Here is a 12169-nt window from a genome sequence, read left to right as displayed (position 1 = left end):
TCTACCATCTACCAGAGTCTGCTCAAACTCATGTCCGTTGATTCAGCAATGCCATCCAACCATCTCATCCTCTGCTTCCTCCTTTCCTTTTTGCCCTCAGTCTTTCCCAGCATCAGGGCCTTTTCCAATGAGTCAGCTCTTCACATCAGGTGACCAAAGTATTGGAGCTTTGGCATCAGTCCTTCCAATGAATATTGATTTCCTTTAGGATGAAACAGAAGTAGGTGTTTTTCTGGAACTCCCTTGCTTTCTCCATTATCCAATGGATATTGACAATTTGATCTCTGAATCCTTTGCCTTTTCTCAACCCAGCTTGTACATCTGAAAGTTCTCAGTTCATGTACTGCTGAAGCCTGGCTTGAAAGATTTTGAGCATAATCTTGCTAGCATGAGTGTAAGTGTATGGTAGTTTGAGCATTCTTTGGCATTGCCCCTCTTTGAGATTGAAATGAAAACTGTCCTTTTCCAGTCCTGTGGCCACTGCTGAGTTTTCCAAATTTGCCAACACATTGAGTGCAGCACTTTAACAGCATCATCTGTTAGGATTTGAAATAGCTCAGCTGGAATTCCATCACCTCCACTAGCTTTGCTTGTAGTAATGCTTCCTAAGGCCCACTTGACTTTGCAATCCATATGGATGATACCCACATATTACTCAAAGCTGTGCAGGAACAAACCACTACACCATGGGCAAAAACAAGCTGCACACCCTTCTCCAGCACACACACCTGAGAATGTGTGGAAAGAGTTCTGACAAGGAGCCGCCCCACATGGGGAGTGACACATGGCATCGAGAAACGGCCTTGAACTTGGTGGGAGGAGGGAAGGGTAGTTTCAGACCTGGGCAGCTGACAGGTGCTTCCGTTCAGAGGGACACGATTTCTGGCTTCAGTGGCAAGTGGCATCATTGACAACCAGGAAGCTTCGTGGAATTAATTGCTGTGTTGTTTCAGAGAGGACTGCTGATGTTGACCCAAGCCTCGGGGTCTCTACCGTCACACTAGGTAATTTTTTAAAGACTAAAACCATCTTTTATGATCATATAGGTAATTGATGGGGGCGGGGGGCTGTCTTCTTTTTTATGGCTGGGGCCACAGGGTTGCATGAGCTTCCCTCAAAGGGGACCATTCTCCCCTGAAGCAGACGCGACGCTGGAGAGGCGGCCAAACTCGGTCTTGGCCTCTGGACAGAGCAAGAAAAATGTGCCTCTGAGGAAGAGTCTAAAAGAGGAGTTAAGGGGATGATGTGTCAGAGGACACCCCGGGGATGCTGCAAGTCCCGGGAAGAAGGCGATCCATTGAATAATGCAGCTTGCAAGGAGGTGGGGGTGCGAGGACAACCTGGGGACCGGTGATGAGGCTCGGGACAGTCCCGCTGAGGCTGCGGCCTGCACACGGCCCCGCAGGCATCCTGGGGACCAGTGACGAGGCTCGGGACAGGCCCGCTGAGGCTGCAGCCTGAACACGGCCCCGCAGGCATCCCGAGCCCACTGAGAAGTCATCACGTTATGATCAGGGACACTCAGGTCAGCGGAAAGCCTCCCTTCAAGCATCCAAAGAGACAGAAGTTGCAACACTGCTTCCGAGACGTCAGAGGCAGGAGGCGTGGATCTCCGGTGGACTTGCTCCGGGATGGTCTTGTGGGGAAGCGGAGCTCGGAGGGCGTGAATCTCTGCAAACAAGCCCTTCTGGAAGGCGCTGGCAGAGCCCAGGCCCAGGGCACCCATGCTTCCCCAGCTCCTGGTCAGCCATGCCCACGCTTGGCTCCCAAGAGTGTTCCCAGCCCTGGGCCTCTGAGTCACTTCCTCCCTCAAGCTCATCTCTCTGTTCATGTCAGCGTGAGATAAACCACATTTGTTCTCACCTCGGAGTGACGTGGAGGCAAGCTCACCCGCAGGCCTCTGTTCTCTCCTCCAGCCCCCTTAAAAACTGCCTCTAACACTCACTTAGCAAACGTTTGGATGGCTTTCCCAAGAAGAAGTGACTTATTCCAACTCCTGGGGACAATCTCAAAGATACACTCTCGGCAAGTGAGACGGAGCGGCCTCCCTGGTACATGGTCACGGTCGGACCTTCCCCAGACACAGGGCTCATCACCAAGGAGGATGGGAGGATAGAGACCCACGGCTGCGGAAATGGGCATTCCAGAGGGAGGGGGCCCGATTTCCCACCAACAGGGCCACTTCAAGTTCCAAGTCGGTTCAACAGGGAGTTAAAAGTCCTGTTTGGCACCTTGAATTAATTAGCTTGGAGTTTTGCTTTTTCGTCCCGGACTCTAGATGCTCTGATATGACACCGGGAGAAGGTTTAGGAACTGATGTTGGTTCGATGTCGCTGCTGTGAATTTTATTTGCCTAAAAAGAGTGAGAAATGACCCCGAAGCCCTCACAGGGACAACCGGTGGGTCTCCCCAACTCTGAGAGCCTGCCGGGCACAGGCAGGGGAAGGGGCTTCAGGTCACAGCCACTGAACAGACCCTTCACCTGAGGGCCCCCCGGATACCACGCGTGGAGGCCCGTGGTCTCGGCTGGTGCCACCAAGGAGGTGTCCATCGAGCCAGCTCACAGATTTCATCCCAGCACCCTCAGAAGCCCCTGCTCGCCTCACCCGCCCTGGAAGGCTGGGGGATGCTCGGCAGGACTGGACTGCGGAGCAGACAGGAGCGGCGATCCGGCCGGCCATGGGCAGGGCAGACCGGGAACCAGAGACCTCCCCATCCCCCACCGCTGAGGCACCGGGAGCTGCAATCCCACAGCGCCCAGAGGCCAAAGAAGGCCCACCCGACCGGGAGGGGGCACTGGGGCCCCCCTGCACAGCTTGGAGAACCTGCCCTGGGGGGCCCAGACCCAGTCCAGGTCTCAGAGGGCCTCTCACACTCTTGAGTCAGAGCCTGAATCACTGCACCGTCTGCCCTTCAGCAGGACAGGCCCCTGAGGAGGTTGAGATGGTGGGGGTGCACTCAGGTACTGTCTGCAGACCCCAGCCCAGGCGGGCCTCCATTCCAGATGAGCCTCCATCCTAAATGGGCCTCCACACTAGACCGGCCTCTGCTCTAGGTGGGGCTCCGTCCCAGATGTGCCTCCGCCACGTGAGACAGGAGGGAGAAAGACCCTGTGACATTTCCCTGGAATCCAGCCAATCCAATCCATTATGCAAGGCCTTCTTCCTGAAAGCCTGGCAGGGAAGAGGGACACGGGGGAGGGGCTTTCTCACCCTCAGTGGGTGTGACGGTCAATGAAACGCAGCGGTTTGACGCTGATCCTGCTGCGCAAGCACGGTTATCTAGTTGCTGTCTTCCGCGTTTCACCCAAGATGGTGACAAGTGTCTGGGATGTCCCTCTGCCTGCCACTCAGCTCTGTAAATAGAGGTGGAATCTAAACTTGCTTTGTTTACCTTGTTAATGCAGAGCCTTTGGGGATGTTCATAAAATTTTCAGCGGAAAGGGGAGACCACCACTTTGGAGAATTTGGTGGCCCTGACCCACTGTTCTTGATGCTTCTGTACAAAAGTTCTCACATAACTTCTCACAGCCCTGGAGGGGGCACGGGTCTCTACTTGGAGGGGGCGGGCAATAAAGCTGAAAGGCCACGACCTAGTTTCCTGCAGGGCCGCCCGAGGTCTCCCTGTCCACGAGGTCCTGGGCGCAGTTATCTCTTGGCTCCCATAAAACTAGCTGAGCTCCCGAAGTTCCGAGTGGCCTCCATCCGGGGCTGTCACAAAGAAGGCACTCCTCAGGCTCAGCGAGCAGGACTCTTCCCGCAGGATAACGCACGTGGAGGACCGCTGGAAGGAAACCAAACCAACTGATCAGCGGGGCTACGGTTCCACCTCCCTCTGCTTTGCTGATTTTGTACTTGGGAGAGTTACTGTAAATTCTTCTAAATGCTTTAAAAAGATACTGTTTCTTCGGGAGTGGGGCGAGGGCGCGGCTTGCGGACCTGTTTGCCCGACGGCCCCGCCCCGCCTCAGGTGGGGAGGGCACATCCGAGGGCCCCTCGCCCCCCACCCCCGCACCTGGCTCATGCTCACTCCCCGCCTACTGCGTTCATTGCGTTACCTCTGCTGGATCCGCTCCAGACTTCCAAATTTAGCAATCCTCTGCTTAGGCACGGCTTCTTGGAGTCCTAGCCATATCTTAATGATGCAAAAAAAAAAAAAAAAAAAAAAAAGTGCGCAGCCCATTAAACACGATCTGATGGCTATCTGCAGCTTGAGCGATGTAGCTGACAGCTCAGAATGAAAGAAGATACAGGAGGCCCCACAACTGTGCACGCAGAGCACACTCAGTACAAACAAGGACAGTAGATTACATCTTTCCAATAAACCGGAGGCTCATCCCTCGAACCGCCCGCCGCGAACTGCCGGGGCCTCCTTAACAACCCGGCTAAGGATGGGGCGCTGGGGGCGGGGGGGGGGCAGGGACCCCATGTGAGAAACCGCGGGTCAGGTGCAGGCTGCCTGCCCAGCTGAGACGGCCGTTTAATCTGTTATCCCAATGTGGTTTGTAGGACCAGTAAATTGCACCCAGATTTTAAAGGATGAAAAAGGCCTCCGCCGTTTCAGACCTCCACATCCACCGGGTGATGTGAGGGGGCGCCCTGAGTGGCCCCTGGTCTTCTCTCTGGAACAGGGGAATGAAGCTCTGGTCTTCAGGGGTCAGGAGCAGGGAAGGTGGGCTTGCAGCCTGCCACCTAAGTGCCCAAGACTGCCCGGGCAGAATTCAGCTCTTCTCCAGACAGCTACTGGTCGTGGGCAGGCTGGATTTGCTCTTGGGGTAAAGTTCCTTCTTAATGAGGTGCAATTCTTGCTCAACAGCCAGCCCCGACCCCAGGCACTTCTCATCAAGATGATAACATCAACCCAGGTGCCGGGCAGTCTTTAAAAGTCGTAAATCTTCGCAGTCACCTAAGGGAACCGGAGGAAAAAAGGTGAAACAAGTTTGCAAGAACCTTTCCCAGGTGTTATTTTGCAAGTCCAGAGCTAATTGATGGTTCTGCCACAATAGCTACAAGAGATAAAGATCGTGTAAATACTCCACACAGGAGGCAAGTCGGGGAGTCCCCAGGGGTGTGCAGCCGCCAGATGGAGCCGCTGCCTCCCGCAGGCCAGCACCCTTGCGTGGCCTGGTGGCTCGGAAGGCTGGGTACCACCGGAGTCAAGGTGAGGAAGGTCCCCGCGAGGGACAGAAGTCTAGGCAAAAGGATGGTTGGGGGGAGTGGGCAGGTGCCTCCCACCGAAGTCAAAGGCAAGGCTCTCCAAGACGACCAGGTTGCTAAGAAACAGCGGTGGAGGAGCTTGAATTTGCTCTTAGGATCCCATCTTTGCCTCCACACCCTACTCCCCATCACACACACACTAGCTTCTAAAGGGGATAAGATCCATTTTAAAGCTAGCAACTCTCTTTGCAAGATGAGGAAGGGGAGGAAAGCTACCCCATGGTCCCCTCTTCCCCTGCAGCCCTGGGCATGCACGGGGCCTCAGGACGTAATGGGATTCTGGGGGCGAGGGTGGGAGAGGGGTGATAAAGCCTGGTGAGAATTGCCACACAGAGGCACAAAGCCCATTTACATTTCCATTGGCTTCACAAGAAGAAAATGTGGAGTTTTCCTCATTTTTGCCATTGCTGAAAAATTAGCCTTTGCCTGAGCAAAGAGAGTCATGTTTACGTCCATGGTATCACCCCCAACTCAGAGGGAGTCCGGAGCATCAGAAAAACTTTTTTTTAAAAGAAATTACAGATGATAACATTTTCATTTGCTTCTTTATATTCCGTAGCCTGGTTTTCAACTGCATTTGCTTGGGGATTTTTTTCTTATGATAATAGTATTATGTGTGACGTTCAGGCTCCCATAAAAATGATGAGAGCCACAGTGTCTTTGATGATATGTATTCGGAACCTATAAATAACACCAATATAAATAAGTCTTGAAGCAACAATGGCAAAAGAAAGTCATGTCAGATTCCATGCCGGGCTCTCCCTGGTTGCCTTTCCGTCTCACCACCTGAAAGTTCAGGAGCACACAGCTGCCTCCTCCAGGAGGATGGGGTAGGGGTGGGGGGCACGCCTAGGCCCACCCCGGGGGGGAGCCTGCCTCTAAGACAGACCCTCTTCCACCCGAGAGGACCAGGGACCCCCAGGGACCACACCAGCTCTCAGCACAGCCGGTGACTCGAACTCAACGAGGGAGTGAGAGAAAAAGCAAGCTGCTGAAGGGAATGCCTCTGGCTCCCACCCCCTCTTTATCTTGCCTCTGGAATTCGGCGTCAATGAATCTCTCCCTGTCAGCTCTTGCTTCGCAGAGTGTGAGCTCCTGAAAACAGGGCTTAAAAGTTCTGATTATTTTTAAAGGATTAAATTGTGTCTTGTTTGTGTATTCTCCTTCTCTGAATGGCAGAGCTCGGGATCCACGCGCTGGCCATTTTCACAGCATCAGCCTGGGTTTGGAATGACTCACTCCCGGAGAGCTGGTGCTCGGTGGGAGCAGAAAGCCGGCGTCGGGGGCCCGGCTCATGAAACCTTCAGGTCAATTCTAGGCGATGCCTTCCCTAGTGGCCGCCAGCTCCCTAGTGGCTCAGATGGTAAAGAATCTGCCTGCAATGCAGGAGACCCAGGTTTGATCCCTGGATTGAGAAGATCCCCTGGAGAAGGGTATGGCAACCCACTCCAGTATTCTTGCCTGGAGAATTCCATGGACAGAGGGGCCTGTTGGGTACTGTCCATGGAGTCGCAAACAGTCAGAGACGACTGAGCGGCTAGCACACTGGAAAAGCCAAGGCCAGGCCATCCCAGCCACTGGCAGATGACAATCTGAAATAAAACTTACATAGTCCTTCAAATTCTCTCCTTAAAAAGGCAAAAAAAAGTCCCCCAGCCCCACCCTGAGGCAAATGGATCTGGCAAAATACAGGCCTCCTGTAGTAAAGGCATCCCTGGGATAAAGTGAATTAACTTAGGAGAGACCACTTCTGGGCAGGGCTGGGGGACACATCCAGACATGTTCAGTTCAGTTGCTCAGCCATGTCTGACTCTTTGTGAACCCATGGACTGCAGCACACCAGACCTCCCTGTCCATCACCAACTCCCAGAGCTTACTCAAACTCATGTCCGTTGAGTCAGTGATGCCATCCAACCATCTCATCCTCTGTCATCCCTTCTCCTCCTGCCCTCAATCTCTCCCAGCATCGGGGTCTTTTCAAATGAGTCAGCTCTTCACATGAGGTGGCCAAAGTACTGGAGTTTCAGCTTCAGCATCAGTCCTTCCAATGAATATTCAGCACTGATTTCCTTTAGGATGCACTGGTTGGATCTCCTTGCAGTCCAAGGGACTCTCAAGAATCTTCTCTAACACCACAGCTCAAAAGCATCAATTCTTCGGCTCTCAGCTTTCTTTATAGTGCAACTCTCACATCCATACATGACCACTGGAAAATCCCTAGCTTTGACTGGATGGACGGTTTTCACGTAAATGAATGGTTTGCAAGCAGACTTTGCCGGTGAATCAGGCACAGTGTGGCCTGAGGCTTCTGAGCTGTGGGACCTGGGCCACGCCAGCTGTGGAGGCTCAGACTCCAGCCCTGTGAGTCTGTGGGCACCTCCCCATCACTCAGCAGCACCGAGACTAGGAGATGCCCCGGACCTGGACTCCTGGCCGACCCCCATCAGGAGGGGAAGCTCAGTTCCGGGGCGGGACCCTGCAGCAGCTGCCCCAGGACGTGGGCTGGCGCCGAAGGCCCCTCCAGGGCCGGTCACCGTGTGCCTGCTTTGCTATGTGCATTAGCTAGACCTGCCGTTTGTTTTTAACTTAATAGAGTTAATTTAAAACAACTTTGTCACTGCTGGAATCTGAATCATTTGCTGTTTCCAAATACAGGCCTATTTAAAACAAACAACCCCTTAAATTCTAAAATGAATTTTCTAAAACTTTAGCATAATTTACAAGGATTAGTAAATCTGAACCATTTCTTAGACATGACTTCTGGAGGCACTTGGGCTTCCGTCGGGGAGGATTGTAACTGTTTATGAGCAGTTCTGATGCAGGCGGGGCCTGAAGTCCAGGTCACGTAGGAGCTGTCCTATGCCAAAGAAGCAGCCCCAGGAGTCCTTGTTAGGGGTGTTTCTCCTGCCCTGCTCGTGGTGGAGAATCGGGGAATAGTGGGTTTTCTGCAGAAGCACCCTGGCCCCTCACGGGGACAGGCTTGGCCGCAGATCCTCACTCTTCCCTGGAAGAAGGTGTTCTCAGGGGCTCTGCGGAGCCTCCTGACCGCCCTCAACATCAATACTGACCCCAACCCTGAATCTGGGTGTGGTTTGCACGCTTGCAAGAATTCACAGCCACCTCCTCCAACACTCCACGCAATCCCCAAACAGGGGAAACTGAGAAGCGCAAATATTTTTTCTAAACAGTAAATAAAGAGATGTATTCCTCTTACCCTTCCCTTAACCCCTCCCCCTCCTCCCCTCCCCTCTCTTCCTCTCCTGCTCCCCCCTCCCCCACAAACGCTGCCTCTCCGCATGAGTCTCACAAGTGACCACCTCGTCCTGCAGGAAGGGGACTCATCCCGCGAGGGAGGCTGCTGACCCCTCCCGCGACCCTCTCCCGGGCTGGCCACCTGGGCCAGACCTGCAGACACTGCAGCCCAAACCAAGCCAACCCCAAAAGGGGGCCTCTCCTCAGAACGCTTGGCAGAGCTTGTCAGGCCAGCATGCTTCGAAGGATCATCCAAACGCATTTAAAATGTAGGAACAGCAGAACCTCAGAGTTTGATAACTGTTATTGGAGCCAAAAGAGTTACATTAAAAATAGATCATTTGGCCACACTCAACAAAGTCAGAGCCTGCAAATGGTTCTGAATCGTCTGGGCATGCAAGGACCTCCTCTAACTGGCTGGTGACCTGAGACTGTTGGTGAGTGTGGCCAACCGCACCCCTGTGTTAGGAAAGCCCTGCATTCCAGGGCTGGGCCCTCAAAGGGCAGGCGGGTAGGCCCCAGCCCAGGCTCCGCCGCATGGGTGGGCAGCTTCCTTGAGTCTGCGCTCCTCACTCGCATCCTGGTATTCACACCCATGGACAAGTGGGCAGATTTTGCTGCCTCCTTTTGAGTCATGAGCTCAAGCAAAATACAGCTCTGCAGACGGTTATTCTTCCTCTTCTGTCACTCACCTCCACCAAAAGCACCTGTGAAAATAGGAAATATTTGACTGTGTTTGTGAGTTAGGAAGTTTTAACTCACTACCATTACCAAACGTGTGTGCTGCACGCTAAGTCGCTACGTTGGGTGCAACTCTTTGTGACCCCCCCATGGACTGTAGCTCACCGGGCTCCTCTGCCCATGGGCTTCTCCAGGGAGGAATACTGGAGTGGGTTTCCATGCCCTCTTCCACGAGGTCTTCCCAACACAGGAATTGAACCCGAGTCTCCTTTGGCTCCTGCATTGCAAGCAGACTCTACCGCTGAGCCACCGGGGAAGACCATGCCGTTACTAATATCCCCCTTTTCAATTTGATCGTCACATATTCAGGCTCGTCCTTCGTATTTGGTGGCCTTGCCCCCTTGTGCGGAGGAAGCACCTTTCAGACGATGCAAACGGCATGTTGTTTCACTCACTGAACTCCCTTTGTTTCCAAAGATTCAGGAAACAGAACTACCAGCCGCTCCACCTGCATTGTGTCTACCCTGATTAAAGAGAGATCAGTAAAGGAGGGGAAACCCCTTCTGTTTGAGGAACTTTGCTGCGCTCCACAGTGGACATCCTCTGCCTCGTGCTAAATGGAGCTTAACCCGGAGAAAGGAACACATCTGGAAAAGATGCCGAGGTGGCCGCAAGGGAGGCGAGGAGGAGAAGTGCACTCGGGACGAGGGTGAGGGGCAGCTGCTCGGGGCCGGCGGGGACGTCTCTGGACAGCAGCGCAAGCTTGCATTGATCATTTTTACGTTATCAACATAATAAAGTTTTTAAAAAACCTCTCTACTCGAGAAAGAAGAAGAAAGCACAGCTACTATCCTTTCGCGTGTATAGGGTCTTCACTGGCACCAATTCTTAAACATTCTCTTGTAAATTATTAAATCACATTTCCTTTCGAAGTTGGCTTGGTCATTTTTCCTCCCACACATTGTGATCAGGAAATTCCAAATAGAGGGAGATTTTAGGATGGAGGAAAAGATAGAGACCCAAAACACACCCTCGTATTTTAGAAATGTTTGCTTTCATAAGGGAAGAGAAACTCATCGGGGTAGAAAAATCGTCCTTTCAGTTTGATTTCTGGGGGAGGGGGGTTCAATTTCCATAAAGATGTGGTTTTAAATATATATATTTTTAATGAGATTGACTTGTTTCAAGCCATGTGGCGGCATGGTTAAGTTCTTCACGGACGAGAGAGAGCGAGATTTATTTCCCAGAAACCACAGAATGCCAAAATCTCCCTGCAAGGGATAGCCCCCACCCCCGTCTCTCCCCTCCCTGGAGGCGGCCCCCCTCACTGAGAACAGATAAAGCCTGTGATTTATTCGGGGAGTGCCCGCTTTGCTGGGGGGGGGCGGATAAACACTGCACTCCTCCCACGAGGCTGCAGCCGGAGCTAGCCAGTGGCTCAGCTGCGCTGGGAACGCGACCCTCCCCAGCTTCCTATCGGGTCTGCAGAGTGGAAGCATCTCATTTAATTAACAGAAGAAGATAAATGATCGTCTGTGAGTTCTACTCACAGTCATATTTCAACAGCTGTACCTTTCTAATACATATTCTTTGTTTTTCCAACTGTCCTTTAATCTGAAAGAGTTTGCAGTGTCAGCCATAAGTGAGAGTTAATAGGATTTGCCTTTTATGAGGAGGAAAATATACATAGAACTCAGTCATGAGAAGAAAATGAAAAACCTGCTTAATCCGCAAGAGTAGAACATTTTGAAACATTGGATGAGCTAATATACACCCACTAATGCGTCTACCCCAGAGTCTAACACAGCCCATAGGAAGAGCTACATGATTTCAGGACTTCCTCCCCCAACGTTAACCAAAGGACCCCAGTGATTCTGACAACTCTTTAATTTACTAGTGATTACTAAAGCTAAAAATCCTCGACTTTATAAATCATTAAACCCTGACAGAGCCTGGAGATATTGTGGGTTTGGTTCCAGACCACTGGAATAAAGCAAATATCACAACAAAATGAATTGCACAGGAGTTTTAGTTTCCCAAAAGATAGGTTTGCACTGTAGAGTAGTCCATGCTGCTGCTGCTAAGTCGCGTCGGTCGCGTCCGACTCTGTGCGACCCCAGAGACGGCAGCCCACCAGGCTCCCCCGTCCCTGGGATTCTCCAGGCAAGAACACTGGAGTGGGTTGCCATTTCCTTCTCCAATGCATGAAAGTGAAAGTGAAGTCATGTCCGACTCCTAGCGACCCCATGGACTGCGGCCACCAGGCTCCTCCGTCCATGGGATTCTCCAGGCAAGAGTGCTGGAGTGGGGTGCGATCGCCCTCTCCGAGTGTAGTCCGTAAGTGCACCATAATGCTGTGCCTTAAGAAAAAACAATGCATGTACCTTAATTAAAAATACTTTGTTGCTGAAAATTGCGACCCATCATCTGAGCCTCCAATGAGCCATGGAAGCAGAACGAGAGACTGCAGGTCACAGTTCACCAGGAGGCATCGGTGATGGTGAAAAAGTTTGAACTGTTTTGAGAATCAGCAACATAAGACTCAGAGACACAAAGTGAGCAAAAGCTGTTGGGGAAACGGTGCCAATAGGCACGTCTGATGCAGAGTTACCAGTAAGGAGACACACCGTGCCTGCCAAGCACCATAAAGAGAAGCACAGTAAGATGAGACGGACCTCAACTGTCCACACACAATCCTCCGGGGAGAGGAGCCAGACGGGCCGTTAGCGTCGCTGCACCTCATGGCGTTGGAGCCTGCTGTGTAGACTCTGATTTCATCAAATTGGAACAGAAAGTCCAGGAACTAAATAGAGCACAGATGAAAATGTAAACACCGGTAAGATGACCTCTCCAATCACTGCCTTGGAGAAGGAATTTTTTCATAAATGGTGTGGGGTTCAGCACTTGTGCAAAGACGCAGTTTGATCCATACCTCACACCATACCCCGCCAGAGAACTGCCTTCTGAGATTCTAAAGGAGAGAAATAGAATTCCTTCTCTTGTCATTGTTAGCCATTCTT

General features: G+C 52.1%; 2 long non-coding RNA genes across 2 annotated transcripts; one reads left to right on the top strand and one right to left on the bottom strand.

Annotated features, from left to right (window-relative positions):
* Nucleotides 1-573: 573 nt before the first annotated feature.
* LOC129632839 (uncharacterized) lies at nucleotides 574-4745 on the bottom strand. The gene is made up of 3 exons (XR_008704690.1): nucleotides 4566-4745; nucleotides 4058-4134; nucleotides 574-3783 (listed from the first exon to the last, which is right to left on the bottom strand). It is a non-coding gene; the product is annotated as an uncharacterized LOC129632839 (long non-coding RNA).
* Nucleotides 4746-4925: 180 nt separating this feature from the next.
* On the top strand, nucleotides 4926-10030 carry LOC129632838 (uncharacterized). The gene is made up of 2 exons (XR_008704689.1): nucleotides 4926-5160; nucleotides 9627-10030. It is a non-coding gene; the product is annotated as an uncharacterized LOC129632838 (long non-coding RNA).
* Nucleotides 10031-12169: the final 2139 nt, after the last annotated feature.

Source organism: Bubalus kerabau, chromosome 18 (assembly GCF_029407905.1).
Source record: "Bubalus kerabau isolate K-KA32 ecotype Philippines breed swamp buffalo chromosome 18, PCC_UOA_SB_1v2, whole genome shotgun sequence".
NCBI classification, from domain to species: domain Eukaryota; kingdom Metazoa; phylum Chordata; class Mammalia; order Artiodactyla; family Bovidae; genus Bubalus; species Bubalus kerabau.
This window is presented reverse-complemented; position numbering and strand designations above follow the sequence as displayed.